The sequence below is a fragment of the Scyliorhinus canicula genome, chromosome 3 (assembly GCF_902713615.1).
Source record: "Scyliorhinus canicula chromosome 3, sScyCan1.1, whole genome shotgun sequence".
NCBI lineage: Eukaryota > Metazoa > Chordata > Chondrichthyes > Carcharhiniformes > Scyliorhinidae > Scyliorhinus > Scyliorhinus canicula.
The window spans coordinates 208,481,488-208,497,755 of NC_052148.1; the positions used below are offsets into that span (position 1 = coordinate 208,481,488).

The 16,268-nt window shown below is 46.6% G+C and overlaps 1 protein-coding gene across 5 annotated transcripts in view; it reads right to left on the reverse strand.

Annotated features, from left to right (window-relative positions):
- sorcs2 (sortilin-related VPS10 domain containing receptor 2) overlaps positions 1-16,268 on the reverse strand; it is an 840,628-nt gene that overhangs the window by 658,172 nt on the left and 166,188 nt on the right. The window lies entirely within an intron of this gene.

Below are 16,268 nucleotides of genomic sequence, written 5' to 3' on the forward strand. Positions count from 1 at the left end.
ACCCCATCTCCAATCTGATTGTATACACACCCCCCCACTGTGCTTCCGCAGACTAGCTCACCCAGCTAGCCTGGTGTCCAACGGCTCCGGCGCCAGCATGTCTACCACCTATTGTTGCCTACCTGCCCTCCCCCCGCCCATCAAAACCATCGCCCTCATCAACCCAGCCCCGACAACCGCCCACTGTAAGAAACAGACGCCAACTAAAGTCAGTATAAAGAAAAACAAAGCCACACTCGCCATAATACAGATCAAAGTAATCCTACTCAAAATAATACAAAGACAAAAATCCCCACCACCATCCCCCTCACAACACAGAAAACCCACCGAAATTGAATAGTTTTTAAACTACTTTCCCTTTCTTAAACAAAACACAATTATCGAAGAGAAAAGCCAAGAACTAAAATGAACGAACGAGTAAATCAGTGCAAACAGCATTTAAAACAAACAGGAAAAACAGTTTCTCAAACTTAGAGCAGAATGTTCTCAAGTTGGCACCAGTCCTTTCCTCCTGGCAAACTCCATGGCGTCCTCGGGCGACTCAAAGTAATGATGTTGGTCCTCATGCTTAACCCAAAGTCGCGGCAGGTACAACAGTCCGAACTTAACCTGCTTCTTGAACAGAATCGACTTGACTTGATTAAAGTCTGCCCTCCTCTTGGCCACATCCACGCTTAAATCTTGGTACACCCGCAAAATGCTGTTCTCCCACTTACAGCTCCGCGTGCGCTTGGCCTATTGGGGAATATGCTCCTTATCCAGGTACCTGTGGAACCTGACCACCATCGCCGGCGGGGGGTCTCCCTGCCGCGGTTTCCTCGCCAGCACTCTGTATGCCCGATCCACCTCCAATGGTCGGGGGAAAGCCCCATCTCCCAGGAGCTTCTGGAACACGTTCGCCACAAACTCCCCGGAATCAGCCCCCTCCGGGAGGCCAACAATCCTTAGGTACTGCCTACGGGACCTGTTCTCCAAATCCTCTACCTGTTCCAGTAGCCTTTTTTGCCGGTCCCTCAGCATCCCCACCTCCATCTCCACTGCCGTCTGGTGTTCCTCCTGTTCAGCTAGCGCCTTCTCCAGTTTCTGGATTGTCCGGTCATCTAGCCTTTGCTCCATCCTCTCCACTGTTTCCTTAAGCGGGTCCATTCCCGTTTCTGTCTGGCGAAGCCTTCCCGGGTGACCTGCATCAGCTCCTCCATTGATGGTTGGGCCGAAGCCCCAGGGGTCTGGACACCGGCCATCTTGTCCGCTGCTGCAGCCAACACCCAGCTCGAGCCTGTTGTTTTGTTTCTTCCCTTTCGATCCCTTTCGGCTCTCTGTTCCATAAACCAATATATACAACAGACACTTGTTCACTGTTTCTTCAAGTCCAGCGCTTAAAAACGCAAACAAAGTCGGGGTGAAAGGTCTGAATGTCTAGCCAGGGCAGGAGCCACCAAATGTGGGACCTACTCCCTCATAGTCGCCACCGGAAGTCCTGTGGTACAACTTTTAATGATTGATGGATTTGTACTCCAAGATCACTATGTAACTCTACTCCACCGAAACTTCCACCGTTTTCACATTAAGTGACCTCCCTATTCTTTCTACCAAAATGTATTGCCTCACATTTATGAGTCTTGAATTTCATTTGTCAATTATTTGCCTATTCTGCAAGTTTATTAATGTCTTCTTATAATTCGTTGTAGTTCTCCTCATGGCTGACCATATCTCCCCCAACTTGGTGTCATTCGCAAAGTTAGAAATTGCATTTTTGATTCCAAGGTCCAGTTCGTTCATGTAAATTGTGAACAAGGGTGGTTCCAGCATTGATCCGTGTGGAACACCCCTCCCACCTTCTATCACTGAATAACTAGCCTTTATTCCCATTCTCTACTCTGATTTGAAGCCAGCTATCAATCTATTCTGTCACTCCTTCCCTGATTCCATAACCTCTGACCTTATTCATTAGTCTATTATGGGGCATATTATCAAAGGCCTTTTGAAAATCGCATTGCATCCATTGTTTACTCGCTATTATCGCTTCCAAAAATTCAATAATGGTGCCATGTACAAATTTAAGTAGAAGCTAGGTAAATACATTTGGGAAAAAGGAAGATAAGTTTATGCTAATAGAGTGAAACGAAATAGGGCAAGAGGAGTCTCATATACGCCGCGGACATAATCAGAGAGCAGTTGGGCAGAATGTTTTGTTTCTGTGCCGTACATTCTATGGGTGATCTCCAGGTTGCTAATCCAGTAAGGGACAGATTTGCCAACAGTAGAAAAATCAAGCATGTACAAGATTTACCCAAAAACTGTCAGTCACAAATGCGACTTTAAAGCTGCAACTGCTCATGTGTGAACCTGGTGAATGCCCAAATGGTGCAAAAGCAACTTTGTGGATATCGCTGGGTGTTTTCTTGCCAGAAGTCAATCAGATATCCCACAGCCAGATTGCAAATGGCAGAATTGAGTATCATTGGTGCAAGCTGTTTCTATTTGCTTTTTCTGGCAATTTTGTTCTGAGACAGCAAGTGCTATTCCAGGAAGGCTCGAATGTCTCCAGTGACAAGCGGGTTGCTTCATCTGCAGTATATTCTTCAGAAGATTTCAAAGCGACAGAGAGAACGTAACTTACCAGAGCAGTTTTTTTAAATATAGATTTAGAGTACCCAATTTTATTTTCCGATTAAGGGGCAATTTAGCGTGGCCAATCCACCTAACCTGTACATCATTTTGGGTTGTTGGGGTGAGGCCCACTCAGACATGGGGAGAATGTACAAATTCCACATGGACAGTAACCCAGGACCAGGGTCAAATCCGGTTCATCGCTGTGATGCAGCAGTGCTTTTGAAAAATAAATTCAGAGTACCCAATTTTTTTTTTCAATTAAGGGGCAATTTAGCATGGCCAATCCACCTAACCTGCACTTCTTTGAGTTGTGGGGGTGAAACCTACACAGACACAGGGAGAATGTGCAAACTCCACACGGACAGTGACCCAGCGCTGGGATCGAACCCAGGACCTCAGCGCCGTAGGCAGCAATGCTAACCACTGCGCCACCGTGCCACCCCAGCAGCAGTGCTAACCACTGCATCACCGTGCTGCTCCTTCTTACCAGAATATTATTCCTTTCAAAATCGTACTTTATTTCAAGAATAAACTGAGGGTGTTTACCACACCAAAGAAAAGTTTTCAAATTTGTAAGTTTGCATTGTCCTTTAAGCCTACACTTATTTCCAAATATTATGTTGCAGAGCCATTTTCCATCAGCATCGAAAGGAACTAACAGGAACTCCAATCCCACCCATTACATTGGGTTTAACCCGCCCCAGTTCTGAGCCCACCCACTGCACCAAATGTATCCCCACCCTCCTTACCCCATCCCAGCTTTGCGAAAGTGTAGCAATTCTAATACTTAAAATTGAAAGCATTCATGTGGCAAATCATCCATGTCATGCTGCAAAGAATAAAATAACTGGCCAGTATGTTTTCCCCAAAACCAGATTCCAGAAAATTCTTATAATGGATTAAGGACAAGTGTGTTCACCTCTTCAATTTGCTGACAGCTAATTATTACTCTGTAAAGATAGTGGGGTACATTTTCAACGTCATTGCCTGGAATGAAAATTGGGCAGGTTTGAGCAAAGGTGGTCAATTCTGCTCTGTTAGATTACCACCAGGTGTTGAAGATGAAAATTTATCCCAGAGTTCCCTTGCAGAGAGGGGGGGGGGGGGGGGGGGGGGGTCAATTTTGGGTTTGGCCTAAAATATCCAACGGGCAATATGAGAACATTCCCTTATACACCTCTCCTAATTTTAGACGGGCTGGCACAGATATAATGGTCTGAATAACCACCATTTAAGCTGTACAATTCCAAGATCCTATGTATAAAGAACTTTTTTTTTTAGAATCCATAGAAACCCTACAGGGCAGAAGGAGGCCATTCGGCCCATCATTTCTACATCAACTCTCCAAAAGAGCATTCTACCCAGGCCCACTCACCTGCCCTATCCCTGTAACCCAGTGCATTGATCATGGTCAATCCACCTAACCTGCACGTCTTTGGACTGTGGGAGGAAACCGGAGCCCCCGAAGGAACCCCACGCAGACACAGGGAAAATGTGCAAGCACCACACAGTCCCCCAAGGCCGGAATTGAACCCGGGTTTATGGTGCTGTTTACAACATAGCTGCACACAGGAAACAGAAACGCTTCTTCCAAGTGGTGCTACAGTATAATTATAAAAACAAAACCAAAATATGTGTAAGTAGAAACCATCAAACTGATACGGTCACATCATCAACTGCACCACATGTGGATATCCCAGTATACAAACATGGGACAAAATTATCAGTTGTGACTTGACATGCTCTGCGCCACTGTAAGCTGGAGTGGTTGGCACCACTCCCCTACGCCGGGACCCCCCGCCCCGCCGGGTAGGGGAGAATGCCGCCCAGGAGTGGGGGAAGGGGGGTGTTGTCAGGAATCCAATGGGAGCATTTGTGTATGTGTGGTGTTTCCAGTGCGGGGCTCAATCTGGGTGCTTAAATAGTTACTCTTGAGTTAGAAGTGATTTTTTTTCCCTCTCTAAATCTTTCAGAGTAACTCTTTCAGAGTAACTATCAGGGTAAAACTGGCAGAATCATCTGAAGTTAGGGATTTAAATCGAGTCTGCCAGATGGCTCGCAGCCCACCGCAATTGTCCAGGGAATGTTAGCACTTCTGGACAATTGCCGGGTAAACCTTTACGTGGGATGTCCTGGATGAATTCCCCAGTGCATCATTGGGGTACCCTCTAAATGCACTGCTGGGGAAGTTATTATTGTTATCATTTAAGATAGCAGCTATCTTATGAGTTTTAGCCATGTTATCAAGACTTGATCACACAGAAAGATTAGGATCAAGCGTATATATGTAAATGAGGTTCTGAGACCCATGGTCAAATGAATTCACTGTCTCAATCTTTCTTCGTAAGAAGTCTTACAACACCAGGTTAAAGTCTATCATGTTTGTTTCAAACACTAGCTTTCGGAGCACTGCTCCTTCCTCAGTGAGGAAGGTTCACCTGAGGAAGGAGCAGTGCTCCGAAAGCTGAGGAAGGTTCACCTGAGGAAGGAGCAGTGCTCCGAAAGCTAGCGTTTGAAACAAACGTGTTGGACTTTAACCTGGTGTTGTAAGACGTCTTACTGTGCTCAACCCAGTCCAACGCCGGCATCTCCACATCAATCTTTCTTAGGCAGTATCTGATGCATGGCTGCTGTTGCTTCTGCTTTTTTTAAATTTAGAGTACCCAATTCATTTTTTCCAATTAAGGGACAATTTAGCGAGGCCAATCCACCTAGCCTGCACATTTTTGGGTTGTGGGGCGAAACCCACTCAAATACGGGGAGTATGTGCAAACTCCACACGGATAGTGACCCAGAGCCGCGATCGAACCTGGGACCTCGGCACCGTGAGGCTGCAGGGCTAACCCATTGCACCACCGTGCTTCCCCCGTATTGCTTCTGCTATGATAGTACTGTAATATTGTGGACTGAACAGAAGTTAATATCCCTGCATAAGTGCCAAATAAACTTACCAATTTACTTTGAAGAGGGGCGTGAAATTGTTTGGATGTTACAGCCACTCTGGTATGGTGTGTTTACTTTCAGATTCGCACATACATAGGATCACAATACCAACAGTGGAAATATTGAGCTTTAAGGCAGTCATGAAAACAATAGTGTACGATGATATAGAACGGCTATGCTCACAAGGGGACCAGTGGTGCCAACCACCGCAGAGCGATAGCTTACATAGAACATAGAACAGTACAGCACAGAACAGGCCCTTCGGCCCTCGATGTTGTGCCGAGCAATGATCACCCTACTCAAACCCACGTATCCACCCTATATCCGTTACCCAACAACCCCCCCCCCCCCAACCTTACTTTTAGGACACTACGGGCAATTTAGCATTGCCAATCCACCTAACCCGCACATCTTTGGACTGTGGGAGGAAACCGGAGCACCCGGAGGAAACCCACGCACACACGGGGAGGACGTGCAGACTCCGCACAGACAGTGACCCAGCCGGGAACGGAACCTGGGACCCTGGAGCTGTGAAGCATTTATGCTAACCACCATGCTACCGTGCTGCCCGGAGCAGTTGGCACCACGTCGACTGGTGCGAAAACCGGCACCAGCGGCCTTTCAGGCCCGCCGCCCGGCGCCGGGGCTGGTCGAAAGTCCTTCGCCGGTTCGCGCATGCGCCGGTGGTGACGTCAGCGGCTGCCGCTGACGTCACCACCGGCGCATGCACGCTGGGGGATTCTCTTCTGCCTCCGCCATGGTGGAGGCCGTGGCGGCGGCGGAAGAGAAAGAGTGCCCCCATGGCTCTGGCCTTCCCACCGATCGGTGGGCCCCGATCGCGGGCCTGGCCACCGTGGGGGCATCCCCCAGGGTCCGATCGCCCCGTGCCCCCCCAGGACCCCGGGGGCACGCTCGCGCTGCCGATCCCGCCGCCACCAGAGGTGGTTCAAACCTTGGCGGCGGGAGAGGCCTCCCAGCGGCAGGACTTCGGCCCATCGCGGGCCGGAGAATCGCCGCAGGGGGCTCGCCGCTTGACGTGGCGCGATCCCCGCCCCCGCCAATTACCGGGTGGCGGAGAATTTCTGCCACGGCGGGGGCGGGATTTTCGGCAGCCCCGGGCGATTCTCCGACCCTGCATGGGGTCGGAGAATTTTGCCCCTGGTCTCTCTCCCTCTTTCCGCTATCCCTCTTTCCAGGTCTCTCCCCACCCCCACAATCTCTGCCCTCCCTCACTCCCGGTCTCTCGCCCCCAACCTCTACCCTCCTGGTCTCCTCACCCCCAGCGCCTCCCCACTCCCCTCCCTCCCAGCCTCCCCCTGCCTCCCTCCATTCCTTCCAGTGTCTCCCCATGATCTCTTCCCCCCGCACCCCCCTCCTCCCCGTCAAACCCCTTCCTGCCTCTTTCCTCCCTCTCCCTCCTGGTCTCTGTCCCCCCTTTCCAGTCTCTTCCCCCCCCCCCCCCCCCCCCTCAACCAATTGCCTGAATCAGTTACTGTTGAAATTTACGTTCTTGTTTTAAATTGTCCCTTTAAAAAGGGGGCGTTCTGAGGACCCGATTTCGAATCCCGGCCCTGGGTCACTGTCCGTGTGGAGTTTGCATATTCTTCCAGTGTCTGCGTGGGTTTCAACCCCACAATCCAAAGATGTGCAGATAGATTGCCACGCTAAATTGCCCCTTAATTGGAAAAATAATAATTGGGTATCCTAAATTTGCCCCTTGCCCCACGTGCCCCTCGCTGATCCAGCTGGGACACACTTCGCTGTCCCTGTCTCACCCAGCCTGTGTGAGGAAGAGTGGGTGAGACAGGGGCTCTGTAGTTTCAACGAGGGCAAGTCCATCTCGAGTGGCAATCCACCAGAGATTGCCACTCTGAGCAAGTTATGGCCATTGTTACAGATGCTTGTTAAGGTGAAAGAAGACTCTGCTGACTTTTCATTGGAATCAGCTGTATTCTATGTATAGGTTCGTTGGTCACCCTACTTCAAAACATTCTTCAAGTATTCAAGTGGAAACATTCTTCCACTTATAATGGAGCTACTGGCAACATGATCCGCTCATCCACAACTATGAGACAAATGGTGTCCCAGTCAAGAGTTTATGCCAATCTGCTAACCAGGTTGATGCTTCATGGCCTTTACCTGGTGTTGGTGAAACACACTTCTCTCTGCCCAGAGACCATTGCAACCTTGTCTTTGAAGAGTTGCTTATGGGGAACCTTGATATTGAGGTCCTTGTAGGCACTCCATTAATGGAAACCAATGATGTGTAAACTCGACTGTTCAAACGCCAAGTGCTAGTTGGTAACTCCGCCACCTGTGTTTATGAACCTCAACTCCATGCTACCACTAGCCCATGCAGAGTGAGCCAAGCCCATATACTTCACACTCCCTCAAGGATAAAAACAATCTGTCCAGGGGATTTAATCAAGATGACACTACTTGATGATCTTCCAAACCTCATGTCATCTGCCATTGAACCAGCTTTGAAAAAAGTGTAAGCAGCCATCCAACACTTGACCTCCACCATATATTTTGACTTTTGTTGCTGACAAGATTTGCGTTGCAAACCTCTCCCATGAACCACAAGTCCTGTCTCACAATGAATGTTTTGTTTGGACACAACCTGTCTTCATCACAAATAACCAAGATTTTCAGCCATATCGGGATCACATTACAAAGTAACGCAAACTTAAGCACTATCAGCTGTTTTCAGAATCTGTTCTCGTGGATCCAGTTCACATCCTGCCTCAGCACACACGTTCTCATTTCCACACGCTCCTTCAGGAGTATGATTAGGTCTTCAACCCAGCATTTCCAGGTTACAATGGCAAGGCTGCATTGTTCAAGGGCTGTGTCAACAAAAGAATATACAATCTCCACAACGAAAGGGTCATCTCTCCCAGAATGTTGAGTTGCAACAAAAATATGATGACCTTGAAGGTCTTGAAGTTTTTGCTTGGCCTGAAGATGTGGGTAATCACTGTGGAGTACATATCCGTTCATTTTCGTGAAGAAATCAAATGGGGGCTTTTGACTAGCCACAGCATTTGCCGATGTCAGGTGCTACAGTAAGCTGCAACCTTCACTCACGTCAGATGTTGTCTCAACTTCATGCAAGATTGCCCAGTGGAAACACATCATTGCAACAGATCTAACCAACACGGGTTACCAGATTCCATTTGTGCAACATTTACCAGATTCCATTTGTACGATCTTCCATGAAATACTGTGGCGTGGTCAAACCCTCTTTAGGAGTGTATACACTTAACCTGCCATGGCCAGATCTGAAACTGTTCTTGAGGAAATGACACGCTGTATCTACATGATCTCAAACTCGCAGATGACATCTACTCTGGTGGCAACAGTCCTAAAGCACTTCTTCGGAACTGGCAACGTGTATCACATGCTGTTACAATATGACTGAGATTTGGTCCCAGGGTACTTCACAAGCTCGACCACACTGCATGGTCAAGCTCTCTATCTGCTTTCCACTGGAGAAGCTTTCTAGCATGAGATCTTTCATCAGAGTCGACTAGAAGCTCTTAAGAGACCTTCCCCAGTGTACCTCAGACATAGCCACATTGGATGCTGCTACCACAAGTCATCAGTTCAATGAAAGGATCAAATGAACCAATAAGTTCCACCAAAGTTTTCAGTTGGCACAATCAGCCTCTTCATCCACTAAAACCATCCTCCTTCCCCATCCAGATAATGAACCCTGGGTTGTAACAGATGGTACTGTTAAGAAGCATGGCATAGCATCCACCCTGTATCTGATCCACAGCAACTAACACAAATTTGTCAGTTTATTCAATGAAAAATATGTGGTTGTCAAACCACCTGGTTCCCTTGTGAAGTTGAACTCTGTCCATCACAGCGTCTATCAAGCACTTCAGCCTATATATTGGACAGTCCAAGATTTGTCCTTGCAAAGGCAGCAAAGCTGGTGTGCAGGCCTCTGAGATACTGGGCAGGGGAGAATTTTCTATCAGACCCTGTGTTCCATTCCCGTTAGTCATTGCCAGGTCTCTGTCCAACACCAAGCCAAATCTGTGAACATACCTTTGGACTTTGCAAGATGCAATGCACCTGACTGTGAGACACCCACGTGCCAAATCTGTTTCTTTTTAACCAGACTTCAGATTCCACCGTTCACCGACTATCCATTTATAACACTGTCAGGTTCCATAAAGCTCCCTCTCATCAGCAGGCCAGCCTGGCTAGTTATCCAGTCTGAATGTCCTCTCCTTCATTGCATGCATTCCTACCTGTTGCAAGGCACCCACCCCCCAAACAAGCTAACCAACATTCAAAATGTCAAACGCTACCTCGGGATTCTTACCATTGCACAAGATGGTTTGCTTGTAGTTAGGCACAATGAGCCCCTTGTCCCCCTGGGGAATGCATGTGATACTCTGGATGACCTTCTCAGCACTCTCCACTTGATTCAAAGAACAAAGAAAAGTACAGCACAGGAACATGTCCTTTGGCCAACCAAGCCTGAGCCAATAATGCCCTAAATAAAAAAAAACTTCTGCCTTATTCGGTCCGTATCCCTCTATTTCCTCCCTCTTCATGGGTCCATCCAGATGACTCTTGAATGTAGCTAATGTGTCTACTTCCACCACATCCTCTGGCAGTGCATTCCAGGCACCCACCACTCTTTGTGTGGAAAAACTGACCCCACACGTTTCCCGTAAACTTTCCCCCTCTCACCTTGAACCTGTGCCCCCTTGTAATTGATACATCCACCCTTGGAAAAAGCCTCTGACTGTCCACCCTGTCTATGCCTCTCAGCCTCCGACTTTCCAATGAAAACAATCCTAGTTTATTCAATCATAGCCAACACCCTCGAAACCAGGCAACATCCTGGTGAGCCTTTTTTTTCATTTTTTCCACCTACCCTGCACATCTTTGGGTTGTGGGGACAAAACTCACGCAAACACGGATAGAACGTGCAAACTCCACACGGACAGTGACCCAGAGCTGGAATCAAACCTGGGACCTCGGCGCCGTAAGGTAGCAGGGCTAACCCACTGCACCACCATGCTGCCCCTGTAAGCCTTCTTTGCACTCTCTCCAAAGCTTTCACGTCCTTCTGATAATATGTGGTGACCAGAACTGCACGCACTACTCTCAGGTTTTATATAGTTGCAACATGATTTCCCAACTCTTGTACTCAATGCCCCAGCTGATGAATGCAAGCATGCCATATGCCTCCTTAATCACCTTGACCACCTGTGTTGCCACTTTTAGGGAAGTGTGGACTTGCACACCCAGATCCCTCTGTATATTAATGTTCCTAAGGGTTCTGCCATTCACAGTATAATTCATACCTAGATTTGATCCTCCAAAATGTATCACCTCGCATTTGTCCAGATTAAACTTCATCTGCCATTTCTGTGCCCAAGTCTCCAATCTATCTGTATCCTGTTGTATCCTCTGACTATCCTCTGCACTATCAGCAGCTCCGCCAATCCTCTTGGTCATCTGTCATGTCTTCAGCTCAAATTGGTCCCCCCCCCCTCAATATTTCTCTACATTTGACATTGATGCTTCCGTTGAATGGGTTACAACTAGCTGACATACTTGCGAAACCCTTCAGATCATTGGCACAATACACTCACAAGTCCCCTAGTCTTCAAGTGACCGTCTAAAGGTAGTTAGAACCTCATTTGTTGTTGACAATTTCAAGAATGAACAACAATTCATTTTGGTTGTTTGAGTATGTGTCCTCCAGTTAGTCATGGAGTTCCACCCATTAGCTGGTTCGCTAGCTGTCATGTGGACTGATCTTGCCCCTGGATTTTCTGCCCTGGTAGGAGACAAGCTGCTTCAGGAACACCACATTGCAATTGAACTTGGGAGATCAAAGAATCCCAACAAGAACCCAGTAACAGAGTATACAGTACAGGAATTGAAGGATAAGCTCCCATGCCACGACCCACATGAAGACCCTATCACAACTTTGCCCTATGCATCACCACTGCACAATTCAACTCAGGTTTTCATTCTCCTTTATGGACACAGAGACACCAATTCACCAATGTGTAGATGAAATGAAAATCGCTTAGTTGATGTTGGTGGACTAATCTATCTTAGTATCAAGCGCAACTAGCCAATGCTATTTGGTTACTGCCATCAATTGAGGCTTGGGCAATATTAACAAATTTCGTTCCCAGCTCTGATGCACAATGAATCGAATTGAGGTCCTTTCCATTTGCACTGGTTCTGTGATCTGCTCCACTTCAGGTCATGGTCCTAGAACCCAACCATCCAGCCTGTCCCTGAAAACCCCAACATACCAGCTGAGCTATCTCTGCCATCCGCAGCTCCAGTGGTGTCAGAAGTCTCAGATATTGGCTCAACCACACAATGGATCCTACATTCCTGTCTTTTATTAAAATAAATTTAGAGCACCCAATTCTCTTTTGTTCCAGTTAAGGGGCAATTTGGCGTGGCCAATCCACCTACCTGGAATATCTTTGGGTTGTGGGGAGAAACCCACGCAGACACGGGGAGAATGTGCAAACTCCACACGGACACTGCTAACCACTGCGTCACCGTGTCACCTCAAATTCCTGTCTCAATCACGGACTTCAGGATGAATTCTTGAGCTGCCTCCCCAAGGTGGAGACATTGATATCTGATCTAGAGCCATGGCCTTTACCGCTAACTCCAGTCTTGCAGTCCCCAGCCCAGACTTGTGACCCGAAAGTCGAGTCCACACGGACCAATAGCCTTGTTCCACCTTTGCCTATTTTCAGACGCTCTACTTGTCAAAGACCTCCCCAGACCACCCAGCAGATGTCATACTTCTGGACTGATGCTGGTACTTGGGTATTGAATAAGTCTCAGTGACTATAGGATAGTTCACCCTGTGAAATGTGTTTGTGTGCCAGTACGTACACCATGTGATGCAATTCTTGTGCATGAATTTGGACTGCTTTTCACAGAGACATTTCTGTTTCTTACATTGATGATGTTGCATTCTTAGGGAACATATGTGCATTTGTCAGTGCATTTTGAGATGAGGAAGATGCGTTCATGGATTTACCTTGTTTGATTTTCTTGGCATCATTAGTTAGCACAGGATAAAAGCAAATGATTGCAGATGCTGGAATCTGAAACCGAAAGAGAAGTTGCTTGAAAATCCCAGCAGGTCTGGCAGCATCTGTAAGGAGAGAAAAGAGCTAAAGTTTCGAGTCCAGATAACCCTTTGTCACCTGGACTCGAAACGTTAGCTCTTTTCTCTCCTTACAGATGCTGCCAGACCTGCTGAGATTTTCCAGCAATTTCCATATTGGTATTAGTTAACACAGAATGGGTATGTGATGTAGAAGTGAGAGAGAGAAATAAATAAATCATGCCACTTTATTTTATTGTCCATTGGTGGCTGGGAGTCTGGGTCCCCTAGTGGATGCAGCCATTCTGTATCACTGTATTGCACTGTTTGTTTCCACAGCTGTATTAAAGCTCAACATACCCGTTTCAACAATGTTAGTGTTGTTATCCTGTCTATGTGCCAATCTGAAAGCAAACACTGCCAAATGGCATTGCCTGAAAGGGTGGAAATATATTCAATAGTAGTTTTCGAAAGAGAATTGGATAAATATTTGGAATGGAAACATTTGCACAGCTATGGAAAAAGGGTTGGGGAATAGGACTAATTGGATAGCTCTTTCAACATAGGTGAACAGGCCTCCTTTTGTGCTGTATTATGCTATAAACTTCTGCAGGGCATAAATGTGCACTATCAGATTGGCTGTCCATGATGCACCACACTTAATTTTCCTCGTTGTCTTCAATGCAACAGATAACTCTGTGCATAACAGGGGATCAACCCATTACCTCCGATATTACACCCCTTCGAATTTCTGCCAGTTCATATAATAATAATAGTAATAATAATAGCTTGTCACAAGTAAGCTTCAATTAAGTTACTGTGAAAAGCCCCTAGTCGCCACATTCGGGGAGGCGGGTATGGGAATTGAACCCGCGCTGCTGCCTTGTTCTGCATTGCAAGCCAGCTATTTAGCCTAGTATGCTAAACCAGACCCTTTTCTGATCAATATCCCATCCTCAGCTGTTTACATGTCATGAGGGCAGAGGTTCCAGTGAAAACCACCTCTTTTAATGGGCCTGTAGCATTCTAGATGAAACAGGGCTGCCTTGTTGGTTTTCCCACGCTGCTATGAAGCCAGAGCTGCTGCCAATGGCAGTGTGAAGTGGTCAAATGACAAATCTTTCTGGACATGCATTTATCCCCATAGCACAGCTGATGCTTGCAATCCCAACTCCAGTGCACTGAGGTAAAGGAGGCAGCATTGCTCATTCCAGAAGGTCTGAGATCCATCCTTAAGATGTGGTAGGAGACTTGTGAATGCAGAGGCAACAATTGTTTGAGCAAAGAAGCTGACCTGACAATAGAATATAGAACATTACAGCGCAGTACAGGCCCTTCGGCCCTCGATGTTGAGCCGACCTGTGAAACCACTCTAAAGCCCATTTACACTATTCCCTTATCATCCATATGTCTATCCAATGACCATTTGAATGCGTTTAGTATTGGCGAGTCCACTACTGTTGCAGGCAGGGCATTCCACGCCCTTACTACTCTCTGAGTAAAGAACCTACCTCTGACATCTGTCCTATATCTATCTCCCCTCAATTTAAAGCTATGCCCCCTCGTGCTAGACATCACCATCCGAGGAAAAAGGCTCTCATTGTCCAAAATATGTCCCTTGACCAACAGAAAACCTCATCAAAGTGCTCGTCCGGGATATGAACTCGGGACCTCTCGCAAATTTCGACACCGAGACACCCAAAGTGAGAATCATACCGCTAGTCCAACGAGCAAAGCGACAATGCTGCCATATGAACAAGATGCTTTAACGGTGGTTTCTCCCGAATGTGTCAGAATTTTGTTCTGGCTAGGAGTGAACAAATGCCAGCAAAATGGTTTTTAATTGCTGGCTTGTAGAGACCCTCCTACAATACCTTTCAAGGCCCACCCTCAGAAACATTCATTCACAAACATAAGTTGTGAACACCTCACTTACCTCAGAGGAGTGCAATGCGACTCAACAGGTGCTGGCAACGTTAATACACTGCAGAACCACTTCCGGTGAACATAACAAACTATAAATAACAGCTTAGTTTCTTCTTGGATTTCAATAATCATGGATGTCAATTAACAATTGTGCTGGTTTCTGTTGTGTATGACAAGGAACAGATTTGATGGTGACCAGGAACTGCCTGTGCACAGGATTCACAGTTAGCAAAAATGTTCCGCTTTTGACTTTGCTAGTTTGGCCATAAACCTTTCCGAATCTTGTGATGATGATTCCACAGGCTTTAAACCCACCTTCTGTGAATCCTCAGTATGGTTGGACCAGAGTTAGATGTAACAAGTACACACTGTTTAAATTCACGATCACAGGCATTTTCAATTGGAGGTAGCCAGTGAAATTCAGCTTTCAAGTGCTTGGCTGCTTGTGGCTTATAATGAAGATTGGTGCTAGCCATGGCTCAGTAGTAGCACTCTCACTGTTCAGTCATAAGGGGTAGTTTCAAGATGGGAGGTCAGTTATCTCAGTTGGCTGAATGGCTGGTGTCTGAGGCAGAGCGATGCTTACAGCACAGGTTCAATTCCCGTTCTGGCTGACGTTACCATGAAGGTCCCGTCTTCTCAACCTTGTCCCTCGCCTGAGGTGCGGTGACCCTCAGGCTCTCAAAGAGCCTATGGTCCACTGGGACTTTGGCAACTTTCAGTTTCTCAACTCATTCCTGAGACTGTCAGAGACGCTATTGTTTTGGATGAAATATTGAAGTAAAAGATCCCACGGCAACATTTTAAGAAAAGTGTAGAGTTCTCCCAGTCTCGTGGCCAATATCTATCCCTCAACCATGATCATTAAAGACATTCAGTCATTCCAGTATTGCTTTTTGAAGGACATTAATGTAATAATAATAATAATAAAATAATAATAATCGCTTATTGTCACAAGTAGTCTTCAATGAAGTTGCTGTGAAAAGCCCCTAGTCACCACATTCCGGTGCTGTTCGGGGAGGCTGGTACAGGAATTGAACCCGCGCTGCTGGCATTGTTCTGCATTACAAGCCAGCTGTTTAACCCACTGTGCTTGTTGGCGGTCGCTTTTCTTTCATTATAAAATGAGCATGCTTCAAAGAGTATTTCATTTGTTGTGGGGAATTTTAGGATATTCTGAAGTCACAAAGGGCATTATATAAATTCAGGTGTTTCTTGTTTATTGCCATGAACGGGGTTTTACCATTGGCGGTAACCTGATGGCATAATGGGGGCATGTCATTAAAGTGTCTTGAAGTCATGTATCAGCATTGCTGAATGCAGTGATCATTCTTGTGCCTGACAGCTTTATTAGAAACCAGTCACAAACGAAGAAGCCATGAAAGTACTGTCAACAATTACTGACAGAGATGAATCATAAGACTTCTCACAAGTGACCTGATCAGCTGGTTTACAAGTTGAAAGGGTAATCCAACACAATTTTTGTTTTGCAAAAATTGTTATTGCTCAATCTTCAGATTCAAATCTTACAATCCCTTGTGGGATTTGTTGCAAGATTCAATAAAAAAAGAGAAATGCAGATTTTCCCTATTAAGGCAAGCAAATAGCAAGAGTCTAAGCCAGGCTTCCAACCATCTGTTCATATTGTCATTCCTGTACT